Source organism: Camelus ferus, chromosome 33 (genome assembly GCF_009834535.1).
Source record: "Camelus ferus isolate YT-003-E chromosome 33, BCGSAC_Cfer_1.0, whole genome shotgun sequence".
NCBI lineage: Eukaryota > Metazoa > Chordata > Mammalia > Artiodactyla > Camelidae > Camelus > Camelus ferus.
The window spans coordinates 3,141,978-3,163,777 of record NC_045728.1 but is presented as its reverse complement, the minus strand read 5'-3'; the positions used below and the strand labels follow the sequence as shown (position 1 = coordinate 3,163,777).

Sequence of the window (21,800 nt, the reverse complement as noted above, 5' to 3'; positions counted from 1 at the left end):
ATGTGACTGTCTTCTAGTAGCATCCTGTTCTTGAATGTGTTATCTTTTCATCTGTCTGAGGATGTTAACAGTTTGTTTTGTTAAAAAAAAAAAAAGAAATATTGCCTGCTCCCTCCATTGTCTGTCTGTCTGTCTGTCTGTCTGTCTCTGTGTATATAATTTTTCTGTTTATTCCTATTATGGTAGAGGCTTTCATAAAATGTTTAGTGACCTCAAGTATCTATGCTTATTGAAGAGTGAGGCACTGGAAGGCTCTTTGGAGGTTCTAGAGTGGGACCTCAGCTTGACGACTGGGGAGTTTCACTGTAAAGTATTTTTTGCTGGGGAAGAGGGAGGGACTCACAATTGTCAGTGTCATAGGTCTTTCCTTTTATTCAGAGAGGACTCCTCCAGTCTCCTGAGTAGGAAGGTGCAGCCCTGGCTTGCAAGGTTCTGAGTATTTTGGGGGGCATGAGAGTGGGCTATCTCCCTGTTCAGTTTGTTCACCTTCATGTCATCCCTCTGCCTGCGAGGAGCTCACTCCCCTGCCCTGGGCCATGTGTGCTGTCCCCAAGTCCAGAACTACCCTGTTGCAATCCTTCCTGCTGGTGCTGGGGAGGGGATGGTCATCTGGATCTGTAGGATTGGAAAGAGACTGGTGGGGGGGCATCTAACTCCTCCCAGCAAAGACTTGCTTTTATTCTCAATCTTCAGATTACCCCGTTCACCAACTTCTGAGCCTTTATGAGGCTCTGTATTCTGATTTATCCTCTTGTCTCTCCCTCTGCAGTCCCTCACTTTTTTATTTCCCCTGCTCTGGCAGGTCAGCTCCCATTCATCCATCCACCTGCCATCTTCCAGCGGTGTGTGGATGTCTGTTGTAGCCTTCTCTCTCATTCTCCTTGTCTCCTTATGATTTAATAGTTTTTGCCTCTCTTTTAACAGCATTTTAGAAGAGAATACAGATTAGTGATTGTGTTGAAGTTGCCATTTCAAAGTGGAAATTATTTTACCAGCTTTTTCCTCTCCTAATCTTTAATCCTTCTTTTAAAAATTATTTACAATATTAAAGAATGCATTTTCAATATGTTGGCAATAAACACCTGGCATTTGTTGAAAAGGCTGAAAATAGAAAATTTGCATATTCTAGGATTGTGAGTAGAGGAAACTTGCCAGTGGGTTTTGGTGTCTGAAATAAGTCCAAGGCAGTAAGAATCCTCGATTCCCAAGGGAGGCAATGTGGTTGGTGTCTTGAAGCCCAGAACTGGATGGTGGTCAGGAAGCTTGAGTTCTTCCAGTTTCAGTTCTCTTACTAGGTAGCCACGCCACTTTGGGCCGATTAGTTCTTCTCTCTGGTAGTTCTTCTCTCTGGGACTCAGTTTCCCCCAGAGGAAGATTCCTCTTAGTTCTTTATGGCTGTGCTTATGTTTTTAAGTCCCTGAGATTTAGCGCTCACCTAAGGATGATCAGTTGCTGTCAGGGAATCATGCATGAAGGAAAACACCTGTAAAAAGGATCCATGTGCCAATGCAGTCCTTAAATCAAAAAAAATTTTCTATGTGTCCTCAAAGACCCTTCTTAACTTAGGGTAAAATTCTCCCCCCCACTGTCTCTGAAATAGTCTCCCTTTTCCCTGAAGCTTTGGTGCCAGCTGACTTCCAGGTGGAAGAACCTTTGCTTCTACCTGAATGAGAAGACACCCCTGGACAAGGAGTACATTCTCTCCCTGGGAAGAATCTCGGTGAGTAACGCACCCCCTCCCCCGCACTTAATGGTATATTTATTTGCGCCCTTGCATGGGTAACGCCTGCTTTCTCTACTGGATCTTAGGTTCCATGAGGGCGGGGACCTGGTGTGTCTTGTTTCTTGCTATGTCTGTTGTTCCTGGCCCAGGGCCTGACACATGGTAGGTGATTTAATGAATAAACTGGATAATAAGAGTTCAGAGATTCTAAAATCTCCCATTGCCCAGAGAAGGGGAAGTTAATTGTGGAAGTGCTCTTATCTTCGGATGAGGGTAAGTGTGGAAAAGCAACTTTTTATAGTGGATGGAGAGAAGCAGTGGGGGTTTTATTTGAAACCAATAAGGAATGCTCTGGAGATTTTGAAGGAAGTCGGGGTTAATTTATTCCATTTGCTTTTGGCCCAGAATATGACCCTCGTATGATTAATGATTTGGGAGTGGAATAAAAAGAATGGAAAGTTACTGTATCCTTAGTATATTACACATATTGTTTCCGTTAATTCTCTCCATAACACAGTAATATAGATATTATTATCTTGATTTGACCGATAAGAAACCTGGAGCACAGAAAATTTTATATAAATTGCTCGCAAATACAGCCAGTAATGTTAGAGGCAGGTTTTAAACTCAGAGACTCTAATTTTTCAGCAAGTTAAAAAGATGAATGATAAGGAAGAGTTTTTATATTTATCCTCATTTTTACTGTTTCCGATACTCTGCATTTGGTTGTGTAGATCCAGATTTCCATTTGGTATCATATTCTTCCTGCCTGAAGAAGTGCCTATCACGTTTCTTTTAGTGTAGGACTGCTGACAATTAAGTTTCTCAGCTGTGTGTATGCGTCTCTGAAAACGTATTTGTAAAAACTTGGTTTTGAAAGGTATTTCCCCTGCGTGTAGAATTTTGCACAGACAGTTTTGCTTTCAGTGCTTTCAAGATGTCTCTCTCCTATCTTGTAGTCTGCATGGTTTCTGACTAAAAGCCTGTGATAATTCTTACCTTTATTGCTTTATATGTAATGTTTCTTTTTCTCTGGCTTCCTTCAAGATTTTCCCTTTATCTTTCTTTGATTTAAAAAAGGTTCGCTGTACTATGTCCACTTACGACTGTGTGGAAGTATGTCTTTTCCTCTTGTTGGTGGTTCTTCGAGCTTCTTGGATCTGTAGTTTGTTATCGTCCATCAGTTTTGGAAAATTCTTAGCCATTAGCTGTTCACATATTTCTTCCGCCCCCTCCCCCTTTCACACCTGGAGGCCCGGTCAGACACACGTTTGACCACCTGCTGCTGTCGCACAGTTCCTGGGTGCTCTGTTTTGTTGTTTTCTACTTTTTTGGGGTCTCTTTTTCAACCAGCCTGGAGGAGAATTGCCTGTTCCTTTGAGGTTCCCTCAAGAGCTTCCTCTCTTCTTTCCAAATTAATTTCTCATATACCAGAAAACCTGTTTCCAAACACTGTCTCTTCGCTGGGGGACGACTGAGTTATTCAGCTCTGTGTGATGCAATAACGGGTAATTACATGGACACCGAGACAGAAACTTTGGTTTATTCATGAGGATTTTATCTACATAACAAGCTGAGAAGCAGGCACAGGGAATCTGGGTAACCCGGCCAAGGTCACACAGCTGGTAAGCGGTGGGGTCAGGCTGACTGGCTCCAGAGACCTACCATGTGCCCACTGGCTTACAGTACTTCCCCGAAGTCACTTGGCTAGAATTGTGAGAAACAGAGCCAAGCACGCATCCTCCAGCTCTGAATACCAAGTGCTTTCCACGGCATGAGACTGGAAACATCGGCGTGGGTGCGCGAGCTTTTGGCCACGGGGGTGGGTGTGTAGAAGGGGACTTGCTCTGCCTCTTCGGCCAAGTTAGACTCTACTCTGTGGTGGCCGATGGCCGAGGAATCTTGTCTTTCCTCCCGTACAGAGATCCCTTCCTAGGACAAAAATCTGTTCCTAGCTATTCTTTTAGCCTCAGAACTGAGGGGAAGGGAACATCGCTGATGGAAAGTCCCTCTCTGACTTTAGCACCCCATTTCCGAGGAAAGACACAAGGTCACACTTCATGAACAGGGCACCAGGACCGATGAACTCCAGAAACTGCCCAAGTCTAAGAGTGCTGACAAGGTCAGATGATTCTGAAAGATGGCACCTTTGAAAAGGCAGACATGGCTAGGCAAAGCGGTAGCCTGAGGGTGCAGTTGTGATGTCTTAGGGACCCCAAGTCCCTTTAAGGCGTTTCCAAGAGCAGAAAGTCTAGGTCCCATGGGCGCTGCTGGCCTTTGCAAACTTTGGTAAGCAGTGTCCGCGGATATCAAAACTCCTCAAAGCCCAGGGAATAAATACGGGGAAAAGCCACAGGAGTATGGGCCGTGTTTGCCACAGGACATCAAACTAGCGAGGGCACCCAGAGAAACCACTAGGGCGGAGATGGGCTCCAGCGACTTGGCTGAAACGTCTGGTCACCTCTGCGCCCTACTGGGACTGTGTGAGGATGAGACAGGTGTGGCAGTGGGCACTTACAATGAAGGAAACAATGTAATCCACATTAAAATCATCACAGGAATAAGCATCAGGTGTTTACTATAGAAACGGTGTGATTCCAGCCATTTTGTAGGCTCGTAGATTTTTCAGATATTATCTCTGGTTCCAAGAAATTGAGCCTCACTGGAGAGAGATGAAAAGCTAGTCCTACAGGACAGCACGTGGGAGGGGAGACGTGGGAGAGTGACCCTAAGAGGGGCGTGCTTGGTTCCAGATCTTACCAGTCCTGCGGTCTTAGCTAACTGCCTGAGCCACACGGCCCTTGTTTTTAAAGCGGGAATACTACCATTACTCCATACGTACACCAAGTACGAGGCGAGGAAGGACAGGCAGACACCGAGCTCAGCATCATGCATGTAGCAAGACTGTAGTGGTTGCTGAATCCAAATGTCATCAAGAAGTAAGTGGTTGTATTAGTTTGCTCGGGCTGCAGTGACGAGGTACCGCAGGCTGGGTGACTGAAACAGCAGAGGTTTGTCCTTTCATAGTTCTGGAGGCCAGAAGTCCAAGATCAAGGTGCTGGCGGTGTTGGGTCCTTCTGAGGGCTGTGTGGAAGGTGTGCTCCATGCTTCTCTCCCCCTTTCTTGTGGCTTTCTAGCAATCCTTAGTGTTCCTTGGCATCTGGACACGCCACCCAGATCTCTGCCTTCATGTGCACGTGGCGTGCACGTCTGTGTGTACCTGTTTTACAAGGGCACCAATGCTGGATGAGGGGCCCACCCTACTCCAGTATGACCTCATCTCAGCTAGTCACCTCTGTAACAACCCTATTTCCAAATGAGGTCACATTCTGAGCTATGTAGGACGTCAGCATATAAATCTCGTGGTTGGGGGAGTGGTGGTGGACCATCCAACTCATAACAGTGGTAAAGGAAAAATCTAAAGAAGGCAGAGGAGATGGAGATAGATCACGAGCATGCAGGGTGTTCAGTGAAATCTTCTTAGATGATGCGGGGCTTACCCGGGACCTGGCAGTTGGCAGGAGCTTGGTGCTGGTGGGGCCCGGGGGCCTTTACACTGGGGGAGGATGCGGTAAACAAAGGCACACAGGTAGACATGTGGAGGTGTGCTCGAGCGAGACAGCCAGGCTGGGCTGGAGACTGTGGGCCAGGGAGTCCTTTGGAAGCCCTTGACTGCTGAAGTTAGGAGTTTGCACCTTGTACCCTTGGCAGGGAGAAGCCATCGGAGGACTGTGATGCACACCGCAGAGACAAACAGGCCGTCCAAGTAAGACCTGACGTTTGTAAATATTTGCTCCAGCTATTGAAAACGACACCAGGGACCCATATCTCGAGTGACCTCACTGTGCGTTGCTTTGCGATAGTGAGCTTGGATTGGGTGAACTCATCCTGTGTCCACTCTGGAGCTCTTGGCAAATATTCGGCCCCCTGGCTGGTTGGACTTGAAGGTATGGTCTGTAATCAGATGAGAGCTTGTCTGTGGCCCACGTGGCCTGGTTTATGTGGGGATCAGACCAAATGAACAGAATCCCTAGTGTTCTGAGAGCCATGGAGACCTGGCGGATGTGCTAGTCAGGAAGTGCTGGTGGGGCAGGGGGAGCTCCGAGGAAGGGACGGCTGGCTCATCGAATGGACTGATGGTAGAAAACACAACGCAGTTTCAAGCAGCTCAGGTTTCGTTGGCTGCCATGGCTTGCTGCCCAGGCGGCTCCCCCTCGCTCCATTAGAATCTCAGCACCTAAGTCATAAAGAACCAGAACCCCATGGAAGACTGAAGCCTGTGCTCAGTCAGTCAGTCGTTTGGCCTATAGGGTGCGGACTGATTTCAAAGGAAACTGCTGTTTGATCTCAGTTGTCGGCGGCTGCGGCAGCATGTAAGCTCAGCCCCGGCGTCTGACGCACCTGGCGCGCCAGTGCCCGCGCCTGGCGGTTCCTGTGGGCGACCCCGCAGTCGCCACGGACTGTGCGGCCGCGATGATCGGCTTGTCAGCTCTCCACGCTGGTGGCCAGGAGTTTCCGCCGGTCCTGGAGGGCTTAGCTCAGGGTGTGAGCCAAGCTGTGGGAAGCCTTCTTGCCCTGACCTTGGAACCAAGCCTGGCACTTCCGGCGGGCGAGCTTGCTGCTTGTCTGTGTCCTTTCAGTTACGCAGAGTTCTGTTTAGAAGGACTTTGTGGTTGATTCTTTAGAGGCCAGGACTGTGTTCCTATCACAGACAGAACCCAAACTCAAAGCAAATGCAAGCTGACCAGACCCTTCTAACGTGTAAGGCCTTAGATTTTATATATAACTAGCATGTTAACGCTGGATGTTAAACTGTACTGGGTTCTCTGCACCTGCGTTTCTTTCCCTAAGGTCTCTCTCTCAGTGGAGAATTGTAAACCAAACCTATTTCTTTTCTATAGTAACCCTTGGCCCCATTTATCCTCCAACGTTGAGACAGTGCTTGTAAAACACCCTTACCATTTGGCACTTGACATATTGTAAGCTCTGAATAAATGGTGGATAAAACAACACTTACAGTTACTCTCACACATGCCAATTGTAGCCTCAGCAGCAGCTCCCCTAGTCTAGAAATCACCTTTATTTGGGTTTCTTATGAACAGTCAAGTGGTGACACTGGCTGCAAGTAATCAGGGAAGGAAGAGGTGTTGGCTTCTCGGGTGTGGCCAGCAGTCCTGGTATCAGCTTTAAGTGCTGATCCAGGACGGGGTGTGTGCTTTCTAGATATGGCAGGGATTGATGGCCTGTCCTGTTTTCTTTATCAGCTGTAAGTCATTCAATAGAAAAATCCAAAGCTAGAAGAAATTTTGTGGTAGTAGTTTATTGTTCCTAGTTTTACCATTTTACCATTAAATTTTTTTAAGTTAGAGAAATAATTATTCATCTTTTTGTCTATGGCTTCAGTATTGTTCTGGACACAATGAGATACAGAAAAACAGTTCCTGTGATCAGAAATCTATCAGTTAGCTAAAGAAGACATTCATACATGAAAGCAGTAAATAAAGAACCTCAGGGAAACATTTTCAAAACTTCCTAGATACTACCCAATGTGATCTACAGATCGAATGCAATTTCTGTCAAAATACCAACGATGATTTTTGCAGAAATAGAAAAACTTATCCCTGAATTTCAAATGGAATCTCAAGGGACCACAAATAGCCAATAAAATCTTGAAAAAGAGCAAAGTTGAAGGTCTCACCCTTCCAGATCTCAAAACTTACTACAAAGCTGTGGTAATCAGCACAACATGGTAGAGGCATAAGGACAGACACGCAGACCAGCAGAACACAGAGCCCAGAAATAAATGCCCCATATATAGTCAAATGATTTTAAACAGAAGTTCCAAAACCGTTCAAAGAGGAAAGGACAGTTTTTTTCCCCAACAAACAGTGCTGGGAAAACTGGATATCCACTGCAAAAGAATAAAACTGGACATTTATCTCATACCATACACACAAATTAACTCAAAGTGGATAAAAAATCTAAATGTAAGGGCTAAAATTGTAAAACTCTTAGAAGAAAACTCAAGGGGAAAGCTCATGACATTGGATTTGGCAATTTTTTTTTTAATATGACACCAAAAGCACAGGCAACAAAAGAAAAAAAATAGATAAATTGTATTTCATCCAAATTTAAAACTGTGCATCAAAGGACACTATCGACAGAGTGACAAGACAAGCCACAGAATGGGAGACAATCTTTGCAAATCATCTATCTGATAAGGGATTGATATCTACAAAGAACTCCTACAACATAGCAACAACAACAAAAGCAACTCAATTAAAAAACAGTCAAAGGACTAGACATTTCCCCAAAGGAGATACACAGGTAGCCAAACAGCACATGAAGCTCAAACGCTTGATGCTCAACAGCAGTAGCCCTTAAGGGAACGCCAATTAAAACCACGCTGCCATACCACCTCTCACCCACTAGAGCAGCTGCTATAAAAACAAAACAAAACCAGAAAGTAACAAGCGTGACAAGGTAGTGGAGAAATTGGAATCCATGTGCATTGCTTGTGAGAATGTAAGGTGGTTCAGCCACTGTGGAAAACAGTATGGCAGTTCCTTAAAAAGTTAAACATTGAATTTCCATACAATCCAGCAATTCCACTCCTGAGTCTATACCCCAAAGCATTGAAAGCAGGAACTCAAACAGATACATGAACACCAACATTCACAGCAGCATTATTCACGATAGCAAAATGTGGAAACAACCCAAATGTCCATTGACGGGCTAATAAATAAATAAAATGCAATGGAATATTACTCAGCCTAAAAAAGGAATGACAGTTCTGAAACATGATACAGTATGAATGAAACTTAAAGATATTGTGCCAAGTGATGTAAGCTGGACACAAAAGGACAACTATTGTGTGATTCCACCTACACGAGCAGTCAGATTTATAGAGACAGGAGTAGTGGTTGCCAGGAGCTGGAGGAGGGGTGCAGAACTGGGAAGTTACTGTTGAATGGATATGGGGCTTTAGTGTCAGGAAGCTGAAAGGGTTCTGAGATGATGGTGGTAACAGTTGCACAATAATCCCTATGAACTGTACACTTAAAATGGTTAAAACGATTAGTTTTATGTTATGTTTATTTTACCACCATTTAAAAGAATTCCCGAGGAATCCAGATTAAAAAAAAATCACGTGGGAGAGAATGGAGAAGGATGGCTTCTTGGAGGAGCAGCGTCTTTACGGAAGTAATGAGTGCAGATTGGCAGAGGAGGACTGAAGAGCACTCGTCAAAAGCTCAAAGCTGGGTCTGGTTATGGGGAAAATATTTGCAAGCCACATACCTGATAAAGCGTTAATACAGAAAATATACAGGGAACTCATACAACTCAACAGCAAAAACCCAGTTAAAAAATGGGCAAAGAATGAGATTAGATATTTTTCCAAAGAAGATATATGAGTGGTCAACAGGTACTTTGCACGAGAAGCTACTTGACATCACTAATAATCAGGGAAAGGCGAGTCAAAACCACATCGAGGCAGCCTTTCGCCCTCGTCAGAATGGCTGCCACCAGCAAGACAAGAGAAGCAAATGCTGATGTGGAAGGAAAGGGAGCCATCTTGCACCGCTGGGGAAAATGTAAACTGGTGCAGCCACGATGGAAACGGGATGCAGGGTCCTCAAAAAATTGAAATTAGAATTAGCATATGATCCAGGAATTCCACTTCTGGGAGTATACCCGAGGAAAACTAAAACACTGTGTCAGAGAGGTTTCTGCGCCCCGGTGTTCATGGCAGCGTTACTTACAACAGCCAAGACATCAACAGACCAGTGGGTAAGGACGGTGTGTGCATATATATGTATTTGTGACAACATGGATGGACCTTGAGAGCATTATGCTAAATGGAATATGTCAGACAGAGAAAGACAAGTACGATATGATCTCACTTCTATGTGGAATCTGAAACAACAGAAGCAACCAGACCCACAGAAGGAGAGATCACATTTGTGGTTAACTGGGGTGGGAGTGGGGGGAGGGGAACTGGATGGAGGAGGTCAAAGGGCACAAACTTCTAGTTATAAGATAAACAAGTGCCGGGGATGCGACGCACAACCTGATGCCTGTGGGTAACACCACTGTGTGGTAAATAGGAAAGTTGTTAAGACAGTAAATGCTAAGAGTTCTCATCACAGAAAAAACATTTTTTGTGTGTCTATGTGAGATGATGGATGTTACCTACACTTATCGTGGTGATCACTGTATGATACATGTAGGTCAAACCATACTGTATTTCAGTAAAGCTGGAAAGAACACAGGAGGGTCTGGGTAAGAAATGTGTGGAGGGCACAAAGAGGGCTGGTCTGGGGGGAGCCGTGGATAGGACCCCGGCTCTGTGAGCGGTGAGGCTGGATGAACATGGGCGGAGGGGTGAGTCTGCAGGAGGAGGGCTGCGTCGTGGTGGCTGGGAGGGACCAGGCAGGCTCTGGGGTAGAAGCCACCTGCCAGGGAGAGGAACCAGTGCTGCTGTGTTATCAGAGTGATCTCGGAGAGAAACAGCAGGGAAAAGGGGTCAGGGAGAAAGGCTAGGGTTCTGCTGATGCCACCAGGCCTGAGGTAGCAGGGCCAGGGGACTGGGAGGTGTGGGAGCAGGGGCCTGGGCAAATCTTTGCGGCTGAGTGTCACCCCCACCTTCTCCTCTTGGTCACCTGTGGTCATCTGGGTCCTCTGCAGTGAGGACGGAGGGTCAGATCACGCCCACCTCCTTTGTTTACAGCTGTTCTGTGTGGGCCTGTTAAACGTGAGCCAGACGTCTCAGGGATAGAGAGTGTCTGTCTGGGAGAATTTCTCCGAACTGTTGTCTTGTTCAGTAGATGAGAGAGTCGGAGTAGATGGTAATTCGGGCTCTGAGTAACGATTTCTCAGCTCCTGCCATGCCCAGGCACTGCTGGAAGGCAAACATGACAGTGAACAAGATGACAGGCCACTGATCTCACATGGGCCGAAGTGCCCAGCCCAGCACCTGGCGCAGAGTAGAGGCTTAAGATGACGCCTACTGTTTTCACTCCTCCTCGCGGTTCTAGGTGTGCCCTCGGGGTCATCCTTCATCACTCTGTCACTGCTCCTGTGTGCTGTTTGCACACACATCTCTTCCCCGCCTCTTTCTGGTTGCTGTAAAGCTAATCCCAGATCACCCCCTGGCATGAGCTCACCAGGCGTGAAGCAGGACTGACACTGCCTAGCAACTGGGAAAATAGCTCCCGCGCCTCCCCGGGGGCTCCAGGACCTCATCCCTGGGGCACGTGGGAACGGAAGAGCTTCAGTGAAAGAAAGAGACAAACAAACTGAATTGGTCCCCAGACATCAGGCTTCATGCGCCTGGCTCTCAGGGGGACGATCTTATTTGCGTCCTGTTTAACCACTCTCTCAAGACCCAACACGTACCCAAAGGGGTCAGCTGGGAGGGAGAAGATCAGGGCTGGAAAATCTATAAACCCTGTGCCCGGAGATACACACACGCTTGTGCACGCGCACACAGGGCGCTGCACAAGTTCGCACGCACAGGCGGTGGGGGAGGACTTCCTGTCCCGTCGGTCTGTGCCGAGTCAGGGAGCTGGTGGCACGTCAGAGCCACCATCCGCCCTGCGTGTCCGCCAGTGAACGAGGACAAAAGTCGCTCAGGTCAGAGATGTTGTGCGTCCCTGTGTGATGGTTGTGCACGCCCCTTCCTGGTCCTTCTCTGTCACAAACGCCTGGGCGGGCAAGCTCAGCAGCCCGAGGACAAAGTGCTGCTGCCAGCCACGCCGGGCGGGGAGGGGGCGGGTGTCGAGGAACCCGCTCGCTCCCGTCCTCAGCGGCCGATAGTCCTGGTCTGCTTGTGGGGCGCCTTAGGGGCTCGGTTCCCGTAGAGCGGTGATTTTAAGGTAATGAGAGGTTTTCCGGCAGGACAGCTATGCCGAAGAATTTTCTGCCAGATTGCTGAGTCAGAGGCAGGAGTTGGGTGGAGTGAGGGATGTGGGGACCCTGTGAGAATTGCTCTGCCCCCTCGTCCCCTGCTCTGTGGAAAGCAGTACGAGTAAGAACCTAGAGTACAGGCCTGGAGAGGTGACGTCTCCACCTGTGAGGGTCGCTCATCCCCCCCAGGAGGAGGGTGCGGCTGGCCGGCTTGCACACGGCAGCTTAGCGTGACGGGGCCCCGGGCCAGGCTGGCGGGGGCGGAGTCCTGGGTCTGCCAGTCCCTGGCTGTGGCCCAAGGCAAGTCCTCCTGTGTACATGGCTCTGAGGGTGGGTGTGAGAAATCCCAGGGGCCCTGGTCATTTCTCTTACGCTAACCACCTAGCCTTTGGGTGCATTTTCGTACCTCAGCATCCACAGCCAGCTCACCTGGGGCGCCTTTATCTGGTCAGATGTCATCAGCTCTCCTGTCCCTCGGTCTCTGGCCTTGATGGCTTTACTCTTAGTCGATCACTTCCTGTCTTTGGGCAGATCCTTTATGTCACCATCCGTGCTCCTGCTGGGCACACCTTTGACTTCCTTCACAACTTCTTGTCCAGCTCTCCGGGCATCAGATAATGTCTGTTGTTCTGACCCTTTGACCAACTCCTAGCTTCTTAGAAAATTATCATGCCCTGAGCCTACATATAATATTTATACGATAAGTTAATACGGCCAGGTTTTAAAAACTATTAACCCAGTTCATATGAGCTTGGACTCAGTGCTTTGACTCCTTTGGTTATAATCTAAGTCTCAGGATGGGGCTAGAGCCAGGGTTTCTGGTGTCGACCTTGTAACAGTTTCCTCCTGTGGAGCTGAGGTAAGAATTAGAATGGTTTGGGAGGCAGAGCTAATCCAGGATGAATCTGAAATGAAAAGGGGCCTGGAGAAGTGATCATCTCCCCGTTCTTACTTCCGACGCACTCCGAATTTCACTGCCATTTGGCTTCCACTCTCACCACTTAATTGAAATGGCTTTTGCTGGAGTCAGTAATGTGTCCTCTGTTGAATGGGCATCACTGACACTTTGGGGCACTGTCCTATATTTTAATACAAACTCGTATCTATTCAAGGTATTATTCCAAGTCCCAGTGGCTGACACCATCACAAGCATTAGAAGGAGTGAGTTTAGGCACGGTTTTCCGTGGAAATCCGGAATCTCCAGAAATTATTAAAATTACAGAGAGGTTGGTTTTTATAAGCGTTTCCCCTCAGCTCTGGCTAACTATCACCACGTTAAAATACTGACATTGGCTTTGGTCATGAAGCAGAACTGCAGGGTGTAGAAAACTTGTTTTAATCCTTACTCAGGAATGATAGTTACGCAAAGCTCTTCGGTGAGATACACTCTCATGTGTGTCGGGAAAAGAGCATTCTGAATGTGCACGTTCCCAGGTAATGTTAACCAGAGTGGAAAATAAGGTGAACCAATGCTACTACACATGTCCTTGTGCTGGGAAATTTCTCAAATCATGGCGTCGTGTTCAGGAAATAATACTCAAAAACGTAAATTCTTGTACAGAATTTCTCTCTGTAAGCCTCTTTCAAATTCTTCAGTTGACAGCAAAACTTAAAAAAAACTTTAACTATGAACTCTTAGCTTGCCGTGTTCCAATTTTTCCTGAATCTTAAAAATTTCTAAGTGCCATTAAATAAATTATCATCTGTTTCTTCTTAAAGAGCTAATGTCCCCAGAAGGATCATTATCAACGTCATCTGATTCAAAATTGACCCCTTTAGCTGTTTGGCTCTGGGACAAGAGCTATCCGGATGATGGGCTGGGCCACCTTTGTAGGAAAGCTGTCTTCTTCCACATCTGACCATCCTCCCCAGTCAGCCCGAGGAACATGTCAGGAGTGTGGCTTGTTGCAGACTTAGAGGCAGCTGTACTAGACTGACTTCTAGATGACACTGAGCTCCTCCCACTTTGAGTAGAAGCATCTAGACCAGTGCCGGGTTTACCAGTTGATTGTAAAGGATACAGCTCAGGAATAGCCAAATGACATGGGGTTGCGGGGTGGTTTCCATGCCCTCTGATGTGGCACCACCCTCCCAGCTCATCCGCAGGCACTGAGGGGGCCATGCCACTTGCTTCTACATTCCTTGTCCCCCTGAACGCTCCCTCCTGGGCACGCTCTGTTTCCTTCTGTGACACCACACACTCCTGGTCGGCGTCCTGCTTCTCTGGCCATTTATTCTCTGTCTCCTTTGATGGAGTTTTCTCTGTCTGCCCAACTTTTAAGAGGCTCTCAGGTTTTGATCCTAGACCTTTCCTTCTCTTTACTTCCCTCTGGGACCTCTCACCCTCTTCGATGGGTTCAAGTACCATCACAGGAAGACAACTCCCGAACTTACGTCTGTAGTAAGACTGCTGCCCTGAGCTCTCCGCTCACATGTGCGGCGCCGGTCCATCCTACCTGCTACCCCCGTTCCACTCACCTCTCTCTCTCCTCTGCCCCTCCTGTGTCCACAGCACTGTCCTCCCCACCCTCCTTCGACCACTGGGACAGCCTCTGAGAGGCCTCCCTACCTCCGCTCCGATGTCTTCTGTGCTCAGCAGCTTAAGTGATTATTTACAAATGCAAACCAGACTCTGTCATTGGCCTGTGCAGCACCCTTCAGTGGCTCATCATTATTCCTAGACTGTTCCAATATTCTTCACATGGCCTCTTAGTTTTTGCATGATCTGGCTCCTGGTCATGTCTTCAGCCCTCTGCTTTCTTTCTTTTGGGTTCTTGAATTAACCAAGTTTCTATCCATCTCAGAGCCTTCTCACACCCACTCGCAGGTGTGAGATCCAGGTGTGCCCCTTTATACACTCAAGTGGTGACACGGACTTCTTCTTTGTGGCACTTACCACAATTGCCACTAAATATTTGCAAAATTACTTGTTCACGTCTCTCCCACTGACATGCCCCTTAAAGCCAGGTACCACGTCTCTTTTGTTCAACTATTTATCCCCAGTGCTTAGCACAGTTTTTTTTTGACTCAGTAAATTGTTTTCTGAAGGACTGACTAAACCAGTGATGGGGGAAAGGCATGGGAAGACCCTGGCCTCAGGCTTCTGCCTGAACCTCTGGAGGTGGCTCAGGTTGGTGCCTGTGGATTGAAGTGACGCCATCTTTCCTCCAGATGTGGATCTCAGACTCCACGGAGGGGACTGTCTGTGTCAAGGTCTTTGGGTGTCCCTGCGGACAGCACTGTGTGACTAAGTGAGATACAAGTTGTCCAGGTGGGTTCCATTGTGAAGAGGGAGACTGGGACACTGCCTCACTTTGACAAGCAATGAGCACATAGCGATGATGCTGTAGAAAGAGCAGAATTCAGGCTCAGACAACAAATAAACTCGGGTTTGAATCCCAGCTCAGCAGCCTAGTGCCTTGTAAAATCAGACAAGTTATTTAACTTCTCCACGCCTCCAGGTGGGGTACCTATGTCACTGGGTTGTGATGAGAATTAAATTATATAATCCATGTTAATGGCTCAGCTCAGGGTCTGGCTCCTGGAAATGACTGGTTACATTTTAATGGTATTGTTGTGATTGGTGGCTCCATCCTCTAATAATAAACGGTTTGACTTTGGCCGGGTTGTTTCCTCCAGCTGTAAGGTCATCATCCTTTTTTGGGACAAGATAACCTCTGTAGTTTCTCCAGTTTTTGGATTCAGTGATTCAGGGAATGTTTAGGACTCATCCACTCTGGAACTATTTGGAACACTTCCATGGGAGGGGTAGAGAATCCTTCCTCTTTGCAGCCATGCACACTTGGCCTGTCCTGGAGGACAGGCAAGGATGACACACATGGGAGGGGGAAGTCCAGGCCAGTCTGGCTAGGTCCTGCCTGGAGCCTGGTACTTTTGGGTGGAACTGGAGACAGATGTTTCATGACAGCCACATCATGCACATCTTTCTGGGAACCAGAGAAGCAAGATGTGACTTGAATTTATTTCCTTGGAAAGAAGCTTTTGTTGGCAAGACTCATGCTTTGCCTCATAAATGGGCAGAGGCGCCAACTGAGCAGGAAAAATTGGGTTTGAACCACTTCCTCTCTGCTGGGCGGGCCCAGGAACATTGCCTCTAAGTCCGTGGTCCTTGGCTCCGGGTCACACTTGCCTTCTCAAGAGGTCCCAGGCTGTCCTTCTGCCCCGTTGGTGATCTGCTGTTAATCTGAGACGTGCAATTTGAATCCATTTGGATGAAATGTGTGGGGCGAAATGACAAGAAGGCAGCGGAGGACAGACTTTACGTAGGAAGAGAGGGAGGGGTGAAGAATGGAGATATCTCTGTGCAGGACATAGGGTTCCACCCAGCTGAGCAACAGAAACCCCCAAATTAACAGTGGTTCAAGCCAGAGGAAGGTGTACTTGTTCCACACATTAGCCCCAGGGAGGCAGATCGGGGTGTTATCTGGCTCCACGGTTCTCAGGACTAGCCTCCTTCTATGAACCCCTCCTCTGCCGCCTTCAGCATGCCGTTTGCATCTTGTCCAATCTGCACCCACATCTGCACCCTAGGCAGCTGGGAAAGGAAAGAGAGACAAGAGGAGGGGAAGGGTATGCCTTCTTTTCAAGGATGTGTCCCAGAAATTGAATGTGTTACTTCCGCTTCTGTCCCACTGGCCAGTACTTAGTCTCATGGTACCTGTAGCTACAGAGAGGCTGGGAAATGTGCCTTGATTCCAAGTGGCCACACATCCAGCCACCCTTTGTGGGGTTCTGTTACTGAGGAAGAAGGTGAGAAGAATGGTATTGGAGGACACACCCTGAAAACAAGAATGGACCCTATGGAGTGAAGTCATAAAAGCCGCCGTCCACCTCGGGCGTCGGCCCTGGAGCCAGGCTGCCAGACCTGATTGGAATCTTAATTCTACCAGACACCAGCTGTGCGGCGCTGGGCACGTTCTAAAGCTCTCTGAGCATCAGTCTCCTCTTCTGCGAGGAACGCTAATAGTAACTACTCCAGAGAATCGTCCCCAGAATCAGTCGAGGGGATGTCTGTAAATTGCATGGTGTCCTTCCTGGCAAACGGTTGCAAACGGTTACAGTAAATGTGAATGGTCACGATGCTTGTTTTGGATGTGGGGACTCCCCAGGGATGTCCTTTTCCTTTGGCCCAACTGGAAATGAGGTTTCTAGCTGGCTGTCACCATTCTCATGTCCGTTACCCACACCCTTTGGAGAGGCCATCATTTGCTCTTCAGATAAATAAATCTCTTGCTTGGATTTTGAGTTCCCCTGAAAGCCAAGATCTCCTGGACAGGACGGAGCCCTGACATTTCAAAAGTAAAAGCTTACAAAAAGACAGTATCAGTGAATTCCCTCTTCAGTGGTGCTTAATTCCCTCAAACACACATTTAATTTAGGCTTCCTAAAGCAGATACTTACTAATAACGGCTTATTAAAAACACACCCATGGCTCATGGTGTGGTCGTGGAGCGCCAAGAGCAGTTCTGGCCTCGGCTTCTACCTTTTCCTCCACCTACTATCTCGCGTCAGTGTTTGTGCTTCTAAAGGATTACATTCATTGCTATTCACTGCAGGAGAACAGCGTGCCCAAGGCCACTCCTTCCATCTCCGTCCCAGTGACGAACATACCCCAGCCTGCGTCCCTAAAATACCAGGCACACGGTGAACTCAGGTTCCTGCTGGGTGGCCTTCTTCTGCAGGCTGTGCGTCCGGCCCCAGTGTTGTACCTGCTGCTGGCGCGAGGCAGGGCTGGGCTCCCTGTGCTTCTGCGCACAGTGCCGGCATCACCAGGGATGACTTCTGGTGAAATTGAAGGATAACTGAATGATACCTGGCATTTACGCAGAGGTTTGCAATTCACAGAACATTTTCCTCTGTCAGTGTAAACAACAAGGACAGTGCTGATCATTTATTGAAGATGTATGCTAAGTATTTTGTATGCGTTCTCTCTAAATTTTACCCTCCAGCGTAATGGGCATCATTTAATACCAGTTTTACAGATCAGTAAACTGAGGCTCAGGGAGCAGAGATGACTTCTCCAAGGATGCAAGCTCAAAGGGGGCAACTCTCAAAAGAGGTAAACTTGGGGCTCATATGACTTTCCTGATTCCATGGTAGTTTCTTCATCTCTTAAGGGAGCGAAGTAGAAGAAAGAAGAGGACAGACTGGGGCCATACAAGTGCTGCCTGGAAAGGAGCATCTTAGAACCGCAGCTGAAGGGCCCATGCAGGAAGATTCCACGGGATCTAAGCAGCGCAGGAGCCCCTCATTCTTTTGCTGTCTCCCAGGCGCCTTTCCAGCTTGGGTGAGGACAGCTGCCCTTTCTCAGGGTTATCGGCTAGCAAGGCTAGAGCGAGAGATGCCATCTTCAGACAGGACAGCCCAAGCTCAGCGCTGGGGGCAGGCGGTCACATCAGGAGGCGCTGGTGGGGTACCTGTTATTAACAACAGTGCCATCTTTTCCCTGTTTCATATTTAATGTTACAGTTTCCTTGACCTCTTTCATTCTCCAATTGTATCTCTCATGGTGAGAATCATATTTCTTAAACATCAGTACATACAGGTTTCCCTGTAATTTCTATAAAACAGTTTCAAATTGCATTATCAATATTACTAATGATATAAAAACTACTCAGTAGCATTTAATATTTCTGTTATCATTTTGATGTGCTGTGCAGTTGGGTTATTTTGTGTTCAATTTTATGGCTTGTTTTCTTTTCCTATTTGCTTGAATGATGTGGTTTTTATACCTAGAATGCTTACTTATCTGAAATACAAAATATTGAAAAACACACGTTCGGAAGATTTTACCCTCATCCGTAATTCCTGTAGCCTGTGATCTCCAGGGGCCACTTCCACGCACGTCTGGAGTCCTCCGATTTATTTCCGCAAATGTGTGTGTTTTTATGTAATATATATAAGTGTGTTTCTACACAGATACTGATATATTAAAAAGAAGATATTCCTATTTTTTTTCTTTCCTTATTAAGGTAACACAAAACGTTTGTTAAGTCTGATGTCGCATGGATTCTAGACCTTATGCAGTTCCAAGTTGTATATGGTTCAGAGACATGGGCAAGAACCGGATGCTGGCCGAGCGGTCTTCCTCAGAATAGGTGCAGGGCCTTCCCCAGCTCTCCAGGGTCTTCCCCCTCTTGTAAGATGTATTCTGCTTCCTGTTTAATGTGCAAAGATCCAGCAGTGAACACGGGAGGCTGCTGCTTTGGCACAGACGTGTGCAGAGGTCCCACGTGAAGGGTGGCTATTTCCACATCCAGGGAGCGGAGCTGTCCCTGCAGCTCAGGACAGCCAGAGGGCAGAGACCCACAGGGAAGGTGAGTCGGCGGGTTGCCGAGCTTCCGCTGCCCCCTCCAGGCGCCCCTCGCCCTCCACCTTTGCTGCTCCCCAACCAGGAAACTCAGCGCTGCCTTGGACCTTGGACCACTGTCTCATCAGTGCCTTTTTGAGCCCTGCGTGCTCTTCGCTGAGTTAAGAGCCTTACAAACGCTGTTTCCCTAAATTCTCACAACGCGCTTGTGACATAGACGTTATTGTCTGTTGTACAAATGAGGGAAATGAGGCTCTGAGGTTAAACCCTGAGGATGCACAACTGATAAGGGGTGGACCCAGGATTTGCCTCCAGTTAAGTTCCACCCAGGTATTTGACTACAATAGTGAATGCAAATGAAGCACTTATCACAGTGAAATACTTAGTAAAAGGCTTACGGCCTGGAACTTAGTGAGTACTCAGTTACTGATAATTATTGGCTAATCAACGGAATTTTGAGCTCACTGGGTCAGGGATTGGCCATTGCATGTGTGTATCTGTGTGTGTGTGTGTGTGTGTGTGTGTGTGTGTGTGTATTCCTCTCCAAAGGTATAGTGCAGGACAGGACCCTAAATGCTTAGTGCTCGCTGACCGACAATGACTTCGAAAGTAGGACTGTCAGCGGAGGAGAAGCGATGTCACTTGAGTTCATCGCTAGCTCAAGGCGTGCAACGGGGACATGTCTGGTGACGACCAAAGCTGACTTTCCCAGAGGAGACTGGCCAGCTGGGTTAGAGTCTCAGGCTCTCCTAGGGGTGAAAGACCCTGGGAAAGGCTGCGAGGGGAACAAGAAGGTCATTACCAGTGGTAAGAAGTTCTAGGATTTGGTTTCCCAAGAAGATGGAGAGGGTACGGGTTAACTGAGTTTTCAGACCTCAGTGCAGCCGGGGGACTTTCCTGACACTTGCAACCAGCCGTGAACTGAGGTGTCAAGGAAGCGGTCAGGAAGCAGGGGAGAAGCCGGCGTTTAACACCCTTTCTGGGAGGCAGTGTCCCAGAATGATTCTGGCATGACCTTCCTCTCAGTCTTTGTAGGAAAAACTCTGGGGACTCGAAGGACCAAATATGGCGTGTTTGGACCCTGCGTGATAGCCGTCCCCGTAGTCACAGCTGCCACCTTCTCCCTGCAGTGCCCCGTTCCCCCAGGAGGCGCGGGTCCAGGTCTGCCTCTGGGCTGTCCAGTCCAACTTGCACGTACTGTGTTTGGTCTGCTCTCCAGCTGAGGGGGCCCCTGTGGGGCCATCGCCCACAGGGCAAGCTCCATTTTTGTCCCGTATGTGGACAGTGGGTCAAGCCAGAACACCCGGGCAACCCTGAATCATCCACCTGGGCAGGGAGGAGCAGGGGTGGCATCGCGAGTTCCACCTAGAAAGGACTGATGGCGCTTTGTTAACTGGCCTCCCCCGTCTTCAAATGCTAACAGCTAGAGGGAGTTAAAAGGATTTCTGAAAGGTTTATCTTGGGGTGGGTTTGAAAGCTCCTCTCCCTTGCTCTGTTTTTCTTTTTAGACAGCTTTGCACCAGGGGCAGGTCTCCTGCCAAAAGGCCTCGTAATGCCCCTCTTTGGGGACTGAATTTATCCGCTCAGCTGTCCCTTGTAAATTTATTCCTGTGTGAGATTTTTCCCAAACCATTCATTCCTCCGCTTAGCTCAGGCAGCTGGAATGCAGGGGAAAAAATACATTTTTCTTCTTCTTTTCTTTTCTTTTTCTTTTTTTTCCCCCCAAGAATGTGCCTTTTGTGTGCCAGGAGGGGCTGGGCCGAAGGGAAAACAAAACAGACATGTACCTTGATGCACACGCAAACCCGGGTCTGAACAGCCTCGCCGAGGCACAGGGCCGGCCCGGAGCTGGGGAGGGTGGCACGGGGCCCTGGGGGCCGGTGAGGAGGCGTCTGCAATGTGGGCCTCGGGTCCGCAGCCTGGGCCGGCCGGCCGGCCAGAGAAACACCTCACCGGGTGTTTCCATGGCAACATCACAGTTTCACTGGAATGGAAAGCCTCGTGCTTTGGAGCCAGGAGTGGCTCTCCAGCTGCACGTGTGCACCATGCCGGCCCGCGGGGAGGAGGAGGAGGGTGTTGGGAACTTTTACTTTATTTTTCCTTGAGTGATTACGGCCTCCGAGGCAGGTGAGGGCTGTGGACCGGCTGGAGGTGACATATGTGCTTAAAGAATTTGGGTTGCCTTAGGGACAGTGAGAATTTTCCTGCAAGGCATGTCTCTGGGGAGGCCCCGCATCTTGAACAAACAGAAAGGCATGCTGGCGGGAGCAGGCACGTGAGCCGCTGGCCTGCCGCCCTCTGCACTCCCACGGTGCTCCTCCTCCCAGGGTGCCCCAGCGCTGGGGGACGGTGGAAAATTCAGCAGCTGTGGCAGAAGAGTCAGGACAGAGTTTGCCCCATTTTCTAGAAAGGACTCGCTTGGAGTGGAGAGGGTCTGAAGTGAGCATCAGGTAGAGGTCCAGGCTGTGTGCCATTCTAGCCGCAGTCAGAGCAGGCAGAGGGGCTCTCACGCCCCAGAGCTGGGTTCCTGTCTGTGCCCATGGCTTTTTGTGAGGGTTTCTGCTGAGAACAGCTGTCCGGGAGCACACAGGCCCCTACCCCGGTGGGGACTGTGGTTTCCTCTTACGGGCTGGCAGACCATTTTTAGAATCACCGCGCCTACTCCATCTTTTCCTGCCTGCAGAATGTGTGTGCGTTTTGGATGCAGGTGCCTCTTCTGCCCCTGCAGCACCAGGAAAAGAGTGGGGGGCTTGCAGTGTTGTGCTGATTTTTCTCGCATTCTCAAGGGTTCTGCCACCAGTCTGGGGGGCTGAGCTAGCTTGTGTGGCTATGGTTTTA

General features: G+C 48.4%; 1 long non-coding RNA gene across 5 annotated transcripts in view; it reads left to right on the top strand.

Moving 5' to 3' along the window:
* Positions 1-21,800, top strand: part of LOC116661145 — a 225,036-nt gene that overhangs the window by 126,680 nt on the left and 76,556 nt on the right. For all 5 annotated transcript variants that reach the window (XR_004316913.1, XR_004316911.1, XR_004316910.1 and 2 more), the window contains exon 3: positions 1,619-1,720. This is a non-coding gene — a long non-coding RNA (uncharacterized LOC116661145). The remainder of the gene's footprint in view (positions 1-1,618; positions 1,721-21,800) is intronic.